Genomic DNA, 19,657 nt, shown 5'->3' on the forward strand with positions numbered 1-19,657 from the left:
GAGGGTGGGGAGGAGAGAATAAGGGAGCAGACTTCTTCACCTGTAGTGGGGCAAAAGGAGACCAGAGTTGGTTGTTGGGGGGAGGTGAAGCAATGAGGGTGGCGGGGGAAGGGGAGGAGGAGATGTTCAGTCTGATGGCCTCAATTTTGGACGAGAAAAAGGTGGCGAAGCCAGAAGCGGTGAGGGAAGGCGGGACAGAGGGGGGAGAGAGTAGGGCGTTAAAGGTGGCAAAGAGGCGGCGGGGATGGGAGGACTGAGAAGAAATGAGGGACTTAAAGAAGGTTTGTTTAGCGAGGGAGAGGGCAGAGCAGAAAGAAGAGAGGATGAATTTGAAGTGAAGGAAGTCAGCCAGGGAACGAGATTTTCTCCAGAGGCTTTCAGCAGTGCGAGAGCACTTTTGGAGGAAGCGGGTGAGTTTGGAGTGCCATGGTTGGGGGATAAGGCGGCGTCGGCCGATAGAGGAGGCCGGGATGACCACGTCAAGGGCAGTAGTGAGGGAGAGGTTATAGAGAGAGGACGCCTGATCAGGACAGGCCAGAGAGGGAAGGGGTGATAGGAGAGTTTCAATAGAGGAGGAGAAAGAGGTAGGGTCGATAGCGTCCAGGTTGCGCCTAGTGAGGGTGGCCCTAGGCGGGGCGGGAGAAAGGGAGGAGGAGAGAGTGAAGGAGAGGAGATGGTGGTCAGAGAGTGTACAGTATGTTGCCAGGCTCAAATACCACCCTGGGGGGGGTGGGGTAATAAATTGGGGCTTATTTTGTTTAATTGTGCATGTTGGAACATATGTCCATAGAAATTCTCAAGCATTACAGTGTATTTACCTCTCTGTCTTGGTGGGGGGCTCTGTTCCTTTACAAACTACCTGGTAGCCAGGTCTCACTAACCTTCACAGACAAGAACATTAAGCAGGGATACTGTTTTGCCTCTGATGTAAATGCAGGTCAGGATCTATACAGACAGAGACTGGTGTTATATTCTATTTTTATAGTAATTGCAAGAATTCTTTTCTGGGCACAATTCCAAAGATTGCAACTTCCTCCCTGATGATTGGGAAAGGATTAGGGTTAACACAATAATATTATGCAAGTCTGTGTTAACCGACTGCCTGCTAAATCAGGGTTAAACTGAATTATTATTATCATTACCATTTATTCATATAGCGCCACTAATTCCGCAGCGCTGTACAGAGAACTCCCATTAGTCCCTGCCCCATTAGTGCTTACAGTCTAAATTCCCTAACACACACACACACACACACACACACACACACACAGACACAGACAGAGACAGACACACACACAGACTAGGGTCAATTTGTTAGCAGTCAATTAACCTACCAGTATGTTTTAGGAGTGTGGGAGGAAACCGGAGCACCCAGGAAGAAACCCACGCAAACACGGGGAGAACATACAAACTCCTCACAGATAAGGCCATGGTCGGGAATTGAACTCATGACCCCAGTGCTGTAAGGCAGAAGTGCTAACCACTGTATTAGCATTCAGCACCATAGTTGGGTTTGTAAAGGGCTTAAACAGAGGGTATTTTTCATAAATGTTAATAAATAAATACAGAATAATGCATTCATTTTTCTTTTATATTAATTAATGTTGCTCTCTGTTTGTTATGTGTGGAAGCCCTGTTACGACCCTGAGTGAAAATGTTGCAATTAACATATATTTGTCTTTGATACAGGGATTAACTATTACCTGTTTCCATACTGGGATGCCTACAAGAGATCTGTTATCTGACTGTAGCCACCTGTCTATTGAGTAGTGCATACACTAAGCAACAGCAACAAGAAAAAAGTGTGCACTAGGTAAAGCTAGGTACACACTACAGCAATCTCCACCAACTTTTTATGCCGAGCGATTTTACATGCGATCGATGGTCCGATCGCTCGGTCCATGGACTGCATACACACTAGTCTTTAGGACGATAAAGGGAAGTGCGGACGTCCCTTTAGCGACTTTTTCCATCCATATTGTCGTGAGCAATGACTATAATTTCGTACTCACTGTTGTGGATCGGTCGGAAGTTTACACACACTACACAACGGAAACGAGATTGGAACGAAAATATTAAACGGTACGACCAACCAAATGAGGCGATAATCGTCCATTTGGGCAGACTTTCGACCATCGTATCACTGCACACACTGACCCGACTTTTGAACGAGCAGTCGTATGTCGGCTGGTTGAGCCGATTATTGTACGAAAACCGTGTAGTGTGTACCCAGCTTAAGGACTCACCTCATAAAATATATGTATAGGAGCTAATTGTTATCTCACATTCATAATGAGGGGGTGCTCTTCCAACTTACGAGAAACATGTTAACTTAAATACCAGAGTTAAAAAAGGAGAAGGCGCTTGGAATTTTTAACAGAGCTCTCTATTTTCCTCTGTTTTCCTTTTTTAATCTGTATTTTAATATGTTGCCATAATGAAACTCTGAAAGTATTCACTGCTCAGTACAAATGTATCATAAAATCATGAACATTGGACATCATGACACCTGTCTAATCAGCCATGCCAAAAAATTGCAATGAGCTGTGGATTTATTCCAAGTTCTCTAGAGTACTGGAGAAATTAAGTGATCCAGGGTGTTAGGTGTTTCATGGGAGCAGTAGAAACCAAATAACAACAATAAAAACAAATGGCTGGAATTCCGCTTTGAATTTAACCTGCAGCCTCCAGACTTTGACTTTGCATGACAATCACTGTCATTGATCATAAAGTAGAATGTTCACCATATATGAACAATAAATCAAGGTCTGACTCCAGTAAGGACATTATTAACTGGAATGTCAACCTCTTTCCTCTGGAAATACACCTGACTTATATTTGTAAATGGATTATATTTGCTGTGCTTAATTAAAGTGCACAGTTTCAAATTTCATCAAAGACGCTGAGTGCACCTTGTGGAATTATGGGCACTGGGTATTATAGAGGAAAATATTTGATTATGCCAAGACAAATCCATATCATAAATTACATTTATTACTAAAATAAAAAAAAAAACATTCGAAAGCAGAAGAAATAATAAGTTCAATTGTCTTAATTTGTTTAACCTACTGTAAAAAATACATAAGCATTTTATGATGTCTCAAGTGAGGTTTTCCAAACAGTGGTCCCCGGCCATATGGAAATTTCTATGGCCTTTTTTGTGGCCACTATTTTCTCTGAAAGCTCCATAGAAACTAAAAAAATGCAGCCCTTTGCATGGAAGTACATGGACTGCACTGATCTAGTTATTGCTAATTACTCAAATCGTCAATAAAAAGATCTTGTATTGGAAAAATAACAGTTGACAATGAGTTTAGTTCTATACCACCTTATATAAATAAAGTATAATATATAGGAAAATAATTTGCACCAGAATAGTCTTTATATATTTAACTTGCCAACCGGTAGTATATCTCAAAACTTTATTCTATTGGGGTGCTCTCCCAGAACAAATTATAATACATCAAAAAGACAAGAAAAGGATTCTAGTGTTGGAGGCACCTTATTTTGGACTACCAGTTCTAAGACTCCAAGGGCTATACTTGCTAAACTGTGGGTTTGAAAAAGTGAAGATGTTGCCTATAGCAACCAATCAGATTCTAGCTTTCATTTACTTAGTGCATTCTACAAAATGACAGCTAGAATCTGATTGGTTGCTATAGGCAACATCTCCACTTTTCCAAACTTGCAGATTAGTAAATATACCCCCAAATTACTTTTCAAAGTAAATACATTTTGAGTTACTAAACATTTATTATATTTCTCAAAGAATTTGAGTCTTAGAACTGGCAGTTCAAAATAATGTGTATCCAACATTACAACATTACAACCCTTTTTCTTGTCTTTTTTAATAGTAGATAAAGTATATAGAGTAACAAAATATAATATTTGTCAAAGTCAATCAACATTATTGTGTATATATGAATACAGTCACAAATACATGTTAATTTAAATATATTAAAAACTGGGGGAGCTAAATAGTACAATATCTTGTATAAAGATATTTATATTCATGACATCAACGCAAATCAAATTGTTATTTACTTGAACCTTTAACTCCTAAGGATGATCTTTGACTCTTAAGTCTGACGTTACTCTGCACATACAATAATTGTAACTGTTAGACTTCTGCATTTTGATATGCAAGTAGCCCTACTTCAAAAGTAGGAAATAATATATCTAGGTAAGATCATCAAGTTCCTCACTTTATTCTGCATCACTTTTCAAGCTGATGTCATCAATGATAGAGATGATATTTATTCATAATCAATTATTTATTAGTGCATTTCTGTTAGGCTTCTTTTTCTATTGAGTTGCTCATCAAACTACAACATGGTTTTAATGTCTTATCACTAAATGGTCAACATTTATGATATTACGTCATCTGCGAACTACTTTACAATAACAATGACTTTATCATGGTCATATAGTGTCTGCTAGCAAAGTAATCAATAGGGCATAGTGGGAATCAATAGGTCTTCTGGGTGTATTCATAAATGACTTTTCCCTTTTATTAATCACATATAAGCATTTTATCACACAACACCACCTGGTTTCAGTGGGGACTAATACAGAGACCATAGTTGTCTATAATGTATTAACAGAAGGGAAACATATGTTGCTGGTATACTTAAGTTAAGTTGAAAACAAAATGGAAATGTAGGAAACCCAAAATGTTCTTGCTAAAAAACAAAGGGCATATTGTATACAGGACAACTGTGGCTCTCCTCATGTTGAATTGCTTCACCTACAGTTGCAAACTCTTCTAAACACTATGCTTGGCATTGCATTCAATCACTAGAGAAGTTCACTAGAACTAATGCTGGCCAAATAAATAGCTAATTACATGCTCTTTGGCATACTGAGAAAATATCACACATTGGAAGTTATGTTTATATACTTTACCTAGAGTTAAAATCAAGTGGAATAAATATGCAAATGAACAAACACAATAAAGTATCCAAATTAAAGCAAAACACAAACGATTTTATGTTCAGATAAAATACCACCTAAAACAATTGCTATATGAAAAGTGTAAAAAATTCATTATTTTGGAGTACTACACGCCACAATAAAAAAAATGAATGCCAAAGATAGGATGTAAGGCAGCCATAGTGCAAAGTATTTAAACAATGTAATATTAATTATGTAAATTGTATTCACAAACAACCATTAAAAGCAGCATATCTGTGCAGTTCTACTGATATCTCTGTACTTCAGTGAGGAGTATTTTTCAGTATGTTTCAGCATAGAAAACAATCATAATATATGTTGACTCTGCTCTTTATAATTATTAGTCTTTATTTTTATTATTTTTATTATTATCGTAGATTTGTAAGACGCCACAGTACTCAGCAGAGTCATAAAAAGTCGGTAAAACAGGACATACATAAAACAGGGACATAAAAGGTAAACAAAATAGATTCAGACATGAAAACAAAGGGTAAGGTGAGCTTACATTCCAATTGGAAGAGGGTACAACTGAAACGAGAAACGAGTGTGGCTTAGAGTGCAGATTGGAACAATTGTGAGGGTGTATTAGTGTGAGAAGTATCATTCGTAGTAGGGTAGGCTCTAATAAAGAGATTGCTCTTCAAAGAGCATCTAAAGATTTGAAGGTGGTGGACAAGTCTGATTGGGCATAGCAGTTAATTCCATAAGTGGGTAACAGCACAGGAAAAGTCTTGTAGGTGGTACTGAGAAGTGGTTACCAGAGACGAGTTGAGGAGCAGATTAGAGATTGATGTAATAAGGTGAAAGGGAGAGTATTTTTAGATGAGATGTATGAAGGGCTGGTGTTGCAGGCTTTGTAGGTAAGAGTAATTTGAATTGGGTTCTGGAGGGCATAGGGAGCCAGTGGAGATCTTTACAAAGTGCTGCTGCAGATGTGGAGCATTGCATTGAGAAAGATCAGTATTGCAGCAGCATTTAAGATGAAGGCAGTGGGAAATTCCACAGTACTATTGTGGAGTGTTATCTCAACAAGGACAGGGTTGTTTCAAAGTTCTTCTGGAAAGGAGTACCATCTCAGTCCAGCTAGTAGGTACACTGAGTTCAGCTCTCATTGTTGTTGCCAGCTTTCTACCTCCTCTGATGAACTCTGCTGTCTCATTTGTGGCAGCAGCTGCAGCTACAATTTCTGCCAACATGAAAAACATGTTCTGGATCTATGTCTGTCTACCTTCTATGCTATTCAGCCCTGGCCTAATATTGTCTAGCTAGCATTGATTATTCAGAGAAGCAAGCCACAAATATAAAGCAATGTATTTAGTATAAGTTGTAGGAAGGTGCATAAAATAATTAGTAATCTGAATCTTACATTTCTTTTAATCTTGCACTGCTACTAAATTAAACAGAAGTGTAAGTTGCTCAATCAATTTATAGGTTCATAGCATGTAAATAAATGGATGGGGCTGCTATTGCTACTTGTACATAAAAATGCAGAAATCTCAGTTGCACGCATTTGCAAATGTGTGGTAAACCACCCGTCACTTCACAGCGCTTCTGCTAATAGGGTTGTCCTAACTCTAAACAGTGAGAGTCCCTATTTTTGGGCCATACATATATGTGTTTTTAAATTGAGAGCCAACTTACCAAGAGGTACCCGAAACTCATCGAAATGGAAATACAGCAACAGCACTCCCCTACTACTACTAAATTGCAAGAACAGCTTAAAAGATAATATTCTAATTTCAATGCAGGCCCAAAATATTTCTTATGTGTGTCACCCAAAATCTTCTGCATGCTCACTACTGCTCCTGTACACTGCTGTTGGCAGATTGTTGCCAGTGGACAAAACACTGCCTGTCTGAAAAAGACCAAGTAGGCAGGAGCTTGGAGAGTGCAGCAGATATTGTGGAAGATATCAGAGGTCACTCCAGATTGCCTGAACATTGAACCCAATATAAATATCCTTTTGGGCCTGGGATGCATTCAGGTTATTACTTATTCTTTAACTTAGAAGTACTTATTTTGTGCATTTAGTTTCTCCAGCATAATTATATTCTACAATGCATAGAGAGATACACACAAAATGTAAGATTTGTTCCGGATCATAAGCCATTAAAGGTATTTTTGGATAGATCAGTTTACATGACCAAGTACTACATGATGTCAAGGAATATTAAATGATTAAAACAGTCATCTCAGAAGCACAGAGTCTGCCATTAAGTCAAGGTGATAGAGTGATTATACAGACAGTGTCTATGGCAGGAGTCAACCAAAATGGATTCAAAATTGAATCAAGTCTGGTTGGTTTGATTTATTTCTTCATTAATTCTCTGAGTTGCTATTAACTCATAGGTTTCCAGTTGTGACTAAAATATACTAAAAGGCTTTATTTCACATGGGCCATAGTATATTTAACCTATGTTACAACTGTTATGGTAGTTCTACTTGTTTAGCTATTTTTTTAGGGTAGTTCCTAGTAATAGCTTAACATGTACTCACAGAAATGACAGAAATGCATCTTATTGAATCTTTAGAATGCAAAGAAAGACAATGGTAAAAATATACATCTAAGCAAAATTAGGTATTTTTAAAGTGGTCCATTGTGTGAGCTTTACTTATCTGCTACATATGAGTGCCAAAAGACATCAGAGAGACAAGCTGTTTTATAGGTGATTTCCTCGCAGATGAACTTTCCCATTTGAAATTCTGTGCAATGTTGTTACCTTTATTGGGAAAATATCAACTGTCATCTATAAACACTACTATCCTTTGAAGGAGGCAACACCCCACACTACAAAGTCTTTTGTGGTGAAACCCTGTATCCCAGCGCTCAGTTGTTTTAGTTATTGTGGTGTTCCTGAGGTCTGTGGTCATGGCAGCGGTGGCAAAGACACTCTCAGAGAGAGAGTCACGTGAGTGCTTTTAACATGGCAATGACCCTACCTGGAATGTCAAGGTGTCTAATCAAAAGATAATAAATTATTGGACACCAACCATTTTAGTGCTTTTCATTAATCTTTTCTAGATACCATGGAGCGTGTATACCCATTACCAGAACTCTGATAATGGGTATATAAATTAGCTTAATGGTGAGACTTTGTTACTGGCCAAAACACCCTCCAGCATGTAGACCACACAAGAAGTTTTGATTTGCATTTATTTTAGAGGCACAGCCTGCTTTTATTACAGAGCACACACAAACTGTTTTCTGGTTGCAGAAAAACTACATTCCCTTGTGGTATTAGGCAATGAATCAGGGAATCCCACTAGCAAGATGCAAGACCTTAATGATGCTTCTTCTAAAACATATATAAAGAACTGGGAAGAAACCTATAGTGCATGTTCCAGCTTTATATTTATATAATGTATGTTTACTTTATCCCATGTATGCTTTGGACTTCCATAATTTTGAAAATAAAAAAAATAGCTTCTTTGCCCACCTGCACCTTTCTCCCTAATGGCCTATTATTTCACCACCTGCTTCAAAGACAAAATCAACACCATTAGAAAAGATATTTGTTCATGACAAATCCTACACACATCACCCATCTTCTTCTACACTCCCAAATCCACTCTCAGTTAATTTTCTCCGGTAAGGACAAAGTCTCTGTGTAAGGTCCCTAGAGGAGATGTGCCTAACTCCTAGTACCTCCGAACTTACCACGATCCGCGTGGATGACTGGATCCTACCCCGGTCCCAGATTGGGGAGTTCTCCGGACGCCCGCAAATAACACCTAAGAGGGGAAACAGAGTTAAACCGAGTCTACCAAGTAAGGGCTGTCCGAGAATACGGCAGAGAACGAGAACACGGTCAGTCCAAGCTCACTTGCCGCCTCCTCACTTTGTTCTTGCCAAGACGCGGGGGACCACAGGTACTTAAGACCAAGACTAGTCCGAGGACTAATCCCGCCTCAAGTACCTCACACACCTGCCGGTGAGGGCCTAACCGAAAGGGGGAATCGAGCGTAATACTCACCGGGACACTCCCACTTCCGATCCGGTTCTCCTGCACCTCCCCGATACCTGCGGATGACAAGAACACACAGCCTCCCTCTGTGCTAATGGTGAGACTAAAGGTATGCACCCACAAACACTAAACTGACTACAGCAGCGACCCGACCCTAACAACGCTTTAATGGTCGGCAACGCAACTACGTCAAACAACTATGACTATCTAGATGTGGTGCACTAACGGACTGCTCACTACACACTACGGGGAACACCAGCCGGTGTTCACAGACTATACCGGAGGGAGGTTCCTAACCCCCTCACCCAGGTCTAACCAAGGAGACTGTCTCCTTACGATGGGGTCACCCACGGACCCTAAGGACTGGCTGCTTCAAGCCCGGCTGAGGCTCAGTGGAACAGCACACTAACCCGCGGGCCGACTGCCGCACGGAACAGCCGATCGAACTGAACCGCCCGACTGCCTGTACTCGGGTATCTCACACGTGTCCTTACGTCCGGAACCACAGGTCCACCTGCACGGAACCGGCCTTGGGGACCCTCAATCAGAACCACGGCCGCCCCTGGAACTGCCTCAAGGTGTGCTGCACTGCCACCAACTCACTCAGCCACCCCCTCTGGGAACCAGTGTGACCCCGGGGACCTAAGGGACAGGAAAACTACGTGTGTTCTCCCCTGACTATGTGTATGCTGGTAACTACACTTGTCCCCACAGCACGGGTTAGCACAGAACAACACAGGAACAAGAGCCTACCTTTAATGGGGGCCTGACGTCTTGCCCCTGGACACAATTACTTAGCACACCTAAAATACCGTAATTCAACAATACCCGCCGCACAGACAGAATATAATATACAGTACTTTGTAAGCTACTTACCAGAGCACACCGCTGCTAGCCAACCAGCCGGTTGCTACAGCACCACAGGAGCCTCTGCTCTACTGTACTTCCTAACTACATGTGCTCACCTCACACAGACCGCGCCTACACTCACGAGGCTCCCACGCCTCTATCACACCACCACCAGGGCCTTCTGCCCTTCACACCATGGGCCTCTTGCCCAGTTGCACACAGAGCCTTGTGCTCTGATTAATGGGCCTCAGCCCCCTCTCTACCTCAGGGCTCTGAGCCCACTAACCAGGGCCTTGTGCCCTGCTACCTAGGGGTCCTAGCCCCTGCCTACTGAGGCCTGTGGCCTCCCTGACTACTAACTAGGGCCTTGTGCCCTTCTCAGGCTATGGGCTATCAGCCCCCTGACTCGGCCCTGTGGCCTTCCCTATGGCCTCTAAGCCACTACCTTCCTAAGGGCCTTGTGCCCTTTTACACCTGGGGTTCCATGCCCCCTATCTAACTAACAGGGGATTATCCCCTTTATCAAACAATACGGCCTACAGGCCCACTACTTTAACGGGGCCTAGTGCCCAGGTCCCTGGGCCTTGTGCCCCTAATACTCTGCTGCACGGGCCTTGTGCCCGACCGTGGCCACGGGCCTAGTGCCCGACTATATGGGGTGTGCTGCGGGCGTGGGCCTGGGAGAGAGGTTGCCTGGCAAGGGCCTTACCTGGTGCTGTCTTCGGGGAGCTTCTCCTGGACTCCTTCCCCGTCTGCCGCTGCTTCCACGCTCTGCCGCTGCTTCCACGCTCTGCCGCCGGCTTCTGGTCTTGATCACGCCGGTCTTCAGGCAGCAGAGGCGCTCTTAGCCCTAACAAGGGCTCTCTGCCGCCACTGCTGGTCTCCGCTGGCTTCTTCTCTTCTGGTCTTGATCCCGCAGCTCTCCGCGACACGTCTTGCTTGTTCTCTCTCCGCCTACGAACTGCCCATGGCAGCGCGTGTGCCGACTTAAATAGTCGACGCCGCGCTAACGTCGTCACGTAGCATCGACGCAACGCCACGTGATGACATGGCAGGTCCGGATTGGCCCGCCGCCATTTTCCATTTTCAAATGGCCGGGAGGTGAGCCCTGATTGGCTCACCGTCCCGGCTGAACCGAGGGGACCGCCGCCGCCTGAGGAACGACGACGGCCCCGGACAGGTAAGCCCTCCACATCTGCACCCATCTCATCATCTCATTCTACAACCTGCTCCTTCTACCCTATTACCTCCCAACTTCTCCACTCGCTTAGCATGCCCACCTTTAGCTCATCACTTCAACCTGTCTCTCTCCACATGCACATTTCTATCCTCATTTAAACAACATTCTCTCCTCTCACTTCATCCTCAACTCTCTGTAATCTACCTTCTGCTTCCAACAATCCACTGAAACTGCTCTCATATAAGTTAGAGATGTTCACTGACCCCCGTGTTTTTTTTTTGGTTTTGGATCTGGATTAACTTCATGTTTTGGTTTTGGTTTTGGACCCCTATTTTTTTCTAAAATCCCTAGTTTTTTTTGCTAAAATCACATAATTTGGCTCTTTTTATGTTCCTACATTATTATTATTAACCTCAATAACATTAATTTCCAGTCATTTCCAGTAAATTGTTGTCAAGTGACAAGAACAATGTTACCCCTCCATTCTGTGTGAGCAATGGCACTAAGCAATGTCACTGGAGACTGGAGAGTGACAAGAACACTGCTACCCCTGTTTAGGTGTGATCAATGGCGCTGGATCTCCTGGGGAGGGAGGTACTTATGGAATCCAAAACCCGCAAGATCCGACAACACAACAATGACGTTTTGCCTTGATTCAGATCTGAAGATCCGTGAAAGTACCGAGCCGACTCGCGAGCCTACTCAGATCCCCTAAGTTCAGGTGGGTTCGGTTTTCAGAAAACAGAGCCCGAGCATCTCTAATATAAGTGATTAATGATATACTTACAAGACAGTCTAAAATACACTTCTCCATACTCATCCTTCTAGACCTCTCTGCTGCTCTAAACACAATTGATCACCCTCTTCTCCTGCATAACCTTCACTCTATTGTTTTTTGTGACAAAGTTCCTTCCTGGTTTACTTCCTACCTATAGAACCACTCCTTCAGTTTTTCCAACTTTTGGCACATCCTTCCCTCCACTTCCACTCTTTGCTGGGGTCCCACAAGGCTCTCTGCTCTTCCTTCTGATTTTCTCACTGTACACCTTTTTCTGGGGGGATTTAATTCACTCATTCAGCCTCTAGTACCACCTCTATGCTGGTAACACTCAAATCTATCTCTCATCCCCTGACCTCTCTGCTTCTGTATTATCTTGTGTAACCAACTGTTTCCCTGATATCCCACCTGGATGTCCCACCTACCTAAACCTCAGCATGTCCAAAACAAAGCTTATCATCTTCCCTCCTCCCAGATTTACCACCTCCCCTCACCATCAAAAGCTCCACTATTTCCTCAGTTTCCCAAACCTGCCTTGATGTCACACTTGACTCTACCGTCTGCTTTATTCCTCATATCCAGTCTCTTTCCTAGTCCTGTCACCTCCATCTTAAAAGTATTGACAAAATATGCCCTTTTTTTGCCAATTACTATTACTCAACCTTACTTACAGAGCCCTCAACAACACCACCCCATCATACATGTCAAATCACATCTCAAAATAATCTCACTCTCCGTTTTTTTAGATCAATCTTTGAACTGCACTTCGCCTCATCTCTAGTAACCACTTCTCACTCCCGCCTACTTCTCCTGTGTCACTATCCACTTATGGAATTTCCTACCATTCCCAGTCAGATTCTTCCATTGCATTCAAATGTTTAAACGCTCTCCGAAAACTCATTTCTTTATTAGAAATGACGCTACTCCCACCTATACTACCCACATTAATGCACCCTCACAACTGTATCAACTGTATCAATCTCTACTCTGAGACACATTTGCTCCTATTGTTTTGGCTGTGCCCTCTTACAATTAGAAAGCTGTCTTAGAGTAGAGCCCTCCCTACTTTTTGTTTTCATGTCTGCATTTATTTTGTCTACCTTGTTTGTACTTCCCCACTGTCCAGCGCTGTAGACTACTCTGGGGAGTAAATTCAAATTTCTAATGATTGTTTAATGCCGGCGGACATAATGACCTGCATATGTGCACTACTGTCAGGGACTGATAAATAAAAATAACATTTCCCAGCAGGCCAAGGGGAGACTGACAGTTGGAAGGAAGAGAAATTATCTCAGTAGGAAAAGTGACACTTGTGAGAGGAATGACTGAAAAAACTGGCAGTTGAAGAGTGGCAGTTGGTCCCAGTCAGCAAAGAAACCTCTCAGCCTGTCAGCAAAGAAGGAATGTCATCATGTAAGTAGAAAAGCTCTGTGAGTCTCTGAAGAAAATCAGCCCATGAGGAAACAGCTGGGAGGGACAGAAGAGTATCAGCTCTGACAGGAGGGAGAGCCCAGCGAGACTTGACAACCCTGTCCTGTGAGAGAAACAGCTGAAATTTCCTGTGAAAGGTCTGAGGAGAAAACAGAATCTAAATGGATAAGTAACCCCTGTATATTTATTGATGGGACTGTGTATTGTGCATCTTGTTATTAGGCAGATAGGGTCCTTTACAGGAAGGGATAAACTATCAGGGGTAGTGACATAGCCGGATTAAGAGGGGGGCACAGGGAGCAAATGCCCCGGCCCCCCCTATCTCTGAGGGGCCCCCGCCACCAGGGAAGAGAGAAGCTGCTGCACGTTTTTATTAACTTTCTTTTTCACCCTCCCTTCTACTCTCGGCACCCCTCCCCCCAAGCCTACTACACTCAGACAAAGGTGGAGGCACTGCGGTACTGAAAACAGAAGTAAAGGAAATACCACAGGTCACAATACACTTTACATAGACACCCGGCTGATCTAAGGGAAAGGGGGTGCTACATTAGAAGTATGAGTGAATGCTGACCTTGATTAGGTAAACAGTAGGCTATCAATGCAATGCCACATTCAATATTCGTGAATGCCTAGGATTAGCTTCAGTCCTCCATCAGATAAAGGTCTCTGGTCCTACTGCTTGTCACAGAGGAATCTGCTCCTCTTCAGTGACAGACAAAGTGTTTGGAAGCTGCAATCTGATAACTCTGGGAGTCCCAAGGAGAGGGAATCCCACAAAATTAATACATTACTAATACACTGTAGCTTCTTAGCTGTCCATTGTCTGCTTTTCAAAATCCCTCTGGAGGGTAAACAAGTATAGCTGCCAGTCAGACTCACAGACATTTAGCGGGAACACATTTGTGACTTCTCAGTGTTGTGTACTGTGTAGGAAGCATTTGTGATCATGTGTTGCTAGAGTGTGTATTTGTGTGGGAGGAAGAGGGGGTGTTCAGTGCAGAATGAGCAATAAAGGGCATTCCAAAGCCTCCTTGCTCACTACATAATGTGCCATATGCCATGGAAGTCACATGCCACTCTGTAAACTATGCAGACTATAATTCATTAATACCAGCCTGAAGAGACAAACCAAGGAAAATGGTAATTCCATGCTTCTTATAGCCTGCAACAGTGATTTTTTTTTTTTAACCATCTCATTATTTTATGAGATTGCTGCTTCAAAGCATTACTGTTATTGTTATGCATAAATAATTTAAAATGCTACGCCCTAAAATCAGACAATAATATGCTGGATAACTTCACTTCTGAATTATTTTTGCTAATTTCACAGAGCATTAGAAAAATGATTATTGTGGTTACCTAGAGCAAACAGGGCTAATTAGTACAGAGGCTTCTTGATGCAACAATAATGGTTTCAGAGTATTTTATTGACTTTTTACTGGAAAATACTTTGCAATAAACAACATAAGAAACTGGAAGAAAGATAGATCTTGAAACAATTGAACTCTAAGGGTCTTTTACAAAAGTGCCAAAAAGCATATTCTGATAGAGGAAGTAAGTTGATTGGGGCATTCATCACTGAGCGTGAGCTAGGCATGTGAGTGCACCTAGTCATATAATCATTTGCAAAAACAAGATATAGGTTTGTGGGACAAGATTATTTAGTCAGAGCTTTTGTCTCCCCATAAAAGGACTTGTTTTCAACCCATCCTTGGAGGTGAGAGAACCAGTATGTCTAGATTTGAGATGTTCACTGACCCCGTGTTCTGGTTTTGGCTTTGGTTTTGGATCTGGATCTGGATTAACGTCGTGTTTTGGTTTTGGCAAAACCACCCTTGCGTGTTTTGGTTTTGTATCCCAAATTTTGTTTTTGCTAAAATCCCGTATTTTTGCTTTTGTTCCCCTCTACGTTGTTATTAACCTCATTAACACTAATTTCAAGTCATTTGCAGTTAATTTTGACCACCTCACAGACCACAATATTATTTTCATACACTTTCAAACAAAGACTGCAGCAGTTCTTGCCAGTGATAAGAAGAAGGCTATTGTCATGCCTGGGCATAAGACCAAAAAAATCCACCTCTTATGTGTGGAATTATTTTTACCCAAATACCGACAACAGTTGTCTAGCCATTTGTAGCATTGTAAAGCCATAGTCAGTAGAGGTAGGGACCTTAACCATCTAGGAACCTCATCCATGTTACGCCATTTGAAGCGAGTTCATGGAAAGCTTTTGTGAAAATCAGAAACTTATGCTAAAAAATAACAACAAGCAGTCCAGCATCAGCTACTTCCCTTCTCTCAGCTAGATCCCAGGACCTGCAATCTACACCCACAACACCTTCATCATCAATACCCTCACAAGGGATCAGAGTTAGTCCTGCATCCAAGTTTCTAAGGCGAGATGACTCCTCACCTATCCTCTGAAGAATCTTTGAGCGTTAAGCCCACTGCTGCTGCTCCTGCTGCTAGGAGTGGATCTTCAACCCAGAAGCAGACCAAGAAGAAGGCTACTAGTAGTTTACAACAATTGACTGTTAAACAATCCTTTGCAAGAGGAAGCAAGTATGAAATCTATCACCCAGTGACAAAGCGGATCACAGATGCCATGGCGACTATGCTAGTATTAGATCTGCATGCAATATCCACTATTAATGCAGCTGGTTTTAGACAGTTACTTGAGGTATTCTGTCCCTGTTACCAATTTCCATCACAACACCATTTTACTAGAAAAGCTATTCCTCACCTCTACCAGAAGGTTTGTAAAAATGTAATTATTGAACTACAAAATGCCATTCTACCCATTGTACACTTAACCACAGATATGTGGACAAGCGGAACTGGGCAAACTAAAGATTATACGATTGTGACAGCCCACTGGGTTAGTGATTCGCCTTCACCAGCAGGAACAGCAGCAGCATGTACCCAAATACGTCACATTTGTCAGAGGCAGGCTACACTGTGTATCACTGGCTTTACTAAGAGGCATATTATTATTATTTTTGTTATTATTATTATTGTAGATTTGTAAGGCACCACAGTGCTCCACAGCGCCATACAGTAGGGAAGACAAGGACATACAAAAAACAAGACATACATAAAAGAAAAAGAACAGACAAGGCAGAAAAAATAAATGGAGACATGAAAACAAAGGGTATGGAAGACCCTGCTCATTAGAGAGCTTACATTCTAAAGGGAAGAGGGCACAGTTGAAACAAGAGGAGCAAGTGTGGCTCAAAGTGGAGATTGGGTTAGTTTAGAGGGTGCATTAGTGTGAATAGTGTTATCGATGATAAGGTCACCTCTTAAAAAGAGATGGGTTTTCAAAGAGCATCTAAAGATTTGAAGGCTGTGGGAAAGTCTGATTGAGTGTGGTAGGGAATTCCATAAGTGGTGAGCAGCACGTGAGAAGTCTTGAAGGCAGGAGTGAGAGATGGTTTTCAGAGATGAGACAAGGCGCAGGTCAGGGGTAATACCACGGACAACCTGTTTGAAAAACTAAGGGATGTTATTGAAACATGGCTTATCCTGCTTGGACTCTCCTGAGGATATGTGATTTCTGATAATGCCACCAATATTGTTAGAGCATTACAGCGGGCGGAATTCCATCACATTACCTATTTTGCAAACACAATCAACTTGGTGGTACAGAACAAGCCCTTCCTGCCGGTTATAGTTCCTGCTTGCTCATACTAAGCCTGCTGTGTTCCTTTGCTCTCTGATTAGTTTTGATTCTGTCTATTGTTGCCGACCCTTGCCTTGTTTACTGACTACGATTGATTGCCTGTGCCCCCTGACCTATTGCCTGGACTCTTACGCTGCTGTTTTGCCTGTGACCTCTGACCTCGGCTTGTCTACTGGATACTCTGTCTGCTGCCGGCCCCTGACCCTTGCCTGGACTTCACTCCGCTGTGTGCCCCTATACTCTATCGCTGGGTTCTCCCCAGTCAGTGCACAACTCACGGCCCTTTGTTGTCTGCGGCCAAGTCTGTCCCCAGCACTAGGGGCTCCAGTGAACACCAGACTTCAGAGCAGACTTCGGGTTTTGTGGTGCTGGCTGTTGGAGTTCCTAACAGTTAGCTTTAGTCAAGTGATTCCCCTAATTAGACTTTTTGAAAAACAGCCAGAGAAATTGAAGGAGGAAATGGAACAAACCAATTCCGCTAATTATGTTGGACTTGTAGATTAAGTACTTTATTCGCTTGGCCAGGATCCAAGAGTTATCAACATCTTGAAATCGGATCATTACATTTTGGCAACTGTGCTTGAACCTAGGTTTAAGAGTTATGTCTTTTCTTCTCTCTTCTTTCCAACTGACCCAGATCTCAAGAGATGCGATGAGCTCCTGGTCAGCAAGCTGACATCTCAAACGATACATGACACAATGACGTCTCCTCCTTCAGTTTTTCTGGAAATTGCTGCTAGGAAAGAACTTAGCTTTCCCAAGACACCCAGTGGTGATGCAGATGAGTCTGCACAACATTTTGACATTTGGCCTGGTCTAAAAGAATTGCCCAAAAATCATGACAGCTCTTACGTAAAATGAACTACAAATTCCATGAGGAAGGCCATTACCAGCAATTACATCAAAGTACACAGACTTCTGTGATGGTGGATTCCAGTGGGGATGCTGCCCAACTGCTCTAGAGACTGCCAAGACCTGTGTTACCCCTCCTGTGTCCCTCTGTGAAATGGCGCTGAATCGCCATGGAGGGCGGCACTTATAGAATCTAAAACTTGCGTGATCCGTCAACGTAACAATGACATTTTGCCTCATTTTCAATTCCAAGGGCGTGCGAAAGTTCCGAGCTGGCTCGGCTCAGTACTCGGTGTAACGGATTTACTGGATTCACTACTAATCTTGATTAACGCTGGCTTACCTGAGGTGCGGAGTCTAACGATCTCCCCGGTATTCACCAAGAACCGTCGCAAGGCGGGATGGGCTTTGCTGCCGGGAGACGCAGGTCGCGGGCCTCAGGTTTGCCCCAAGATGTAGTACAGTGGAGTAGGAGCAAGCTGAGAGTAGTCGGACAGGCCGGGTCGGTACACAGGCAGGCAATGTAGACAGAATCAGGAAGCGGTCTCGGAGTCAATCAAACCGGGTCGGTACACGGGACACCAGAACAGAAGCGTAGTCAGCTAGCCGGGTCGGTACACAGGAAGGCAGATAACGTATAGCGGAAGGAGCGTGAGGCAATCCGGGTCAGGGGCACAGGCAATAAGGAAGGTCAACAAGCCAGGTCGGTACACGGAGGGCAACGGAATCCAGAAGAGTGAACAAGCCGGGTCGGTACACTGGAAGTCAACACACAGGAACAAGGAAGGACACAGGAATCAGGAGCCAGGAATCAGGAGCCAGGAACTGGTAAGTTGCTCTGACACTCTCCAAGTGTCAGAGCTATGTTTTTATACAGTGTCCCATTTGAATTCCCTGCCCTGGTAGCGATCACGTGACCGCCCTAGGTAGCGATCACGTGACTGCTGAACCCGGAAGTGCGGCTTACGGGTCCGACGGAGGGGCGGGGGAGCGTGGAAGGTAAGTATCGTAACACTCGGATCTGCTAAGTTCGGGTGTGTTTGGTTCTCGGGGAACCGAGCCTGAGCATATCTAATCTAGATGTATGTATGAGTGTCAGTAGCATCATATATGTATGAGTGTCAGTAGCATCATGTATGTATGAGTGTATGTATGTATGAGTGTATGTATGTATGTATGTATGTATGTATGTGTGTGTGTCAGTGTCAGCAGCATCTTGTATGTATGTGTGTGTGTGTCAGTGTCAGCAGCATCTTGTATATGTGGCAGCAGCATATTGTATGTGTGTGCGTGTGTGTGTCAGCATATTGTGTGTATGTATATATATATTGAGTATGGGGCCAGTATATTGTATGCGTGTATGTGGCAGCATATTGTGTGTGTGTATATATATATACATATATGAATATGGGGCCAGTATATTGTGTGTGTGTGTGTGTGTGTGTGAGAGAGAGAGTGAAGGGCCAGTAAATGAATGCAAAGTGTGTGGGGGCCAGTAAATGAATGCTGTGTGTGGGGGGGGGGGCAGTAAATGAATGTAGTGTGTGAGGGGGGGCAGTAAATGAATGTAGTGTGGAAGGGAGGGGGGTCTTAATACAATGTGGGAGGTAGGCTATTAATTTAATTGTGGAGTGCAGGTGGGGGCTAATTATTGGGTGCTATTTTACTTGTGGGGTGATGGTGGGGCAATTTCATTTAATAGTGGGGCCTATGAATTTATAATGGGGTAATTAGACCTTTAATTTAATGCTGGGGTGGTTTGGGAGCTATTTATTATTTGTGGGCTGGTTGTGGAAAACGAGGTCTATTTATTAAATGTGATTATGTTTTTTTAATGCATGTGATTGTTGTGGGAAATGGTAATATTTGTTAAATGTAAATGCTATTTAAATTATTGTTGGGGCTGTTTGGAGAGAGGGAAATAGGTTAATATATTAAATGTGTTTGCTATCTAATGGCAGGGT

This window comes from Mixophyes fleayi, chromosome 4 (genome assembly GCF_038048845.1).
Source record: "Mixophyes fleayi isolate aMixFle1 chromosome 4, aMixFle1.hap1, whole genome shotgun sequence".
Classification (NCBI taxonomy): Eukaryota; Metazoa; Chordata; class Amphibia; order Anura; family Limnodynastidae; genus Mixophyes; species Mixophyes fleayi.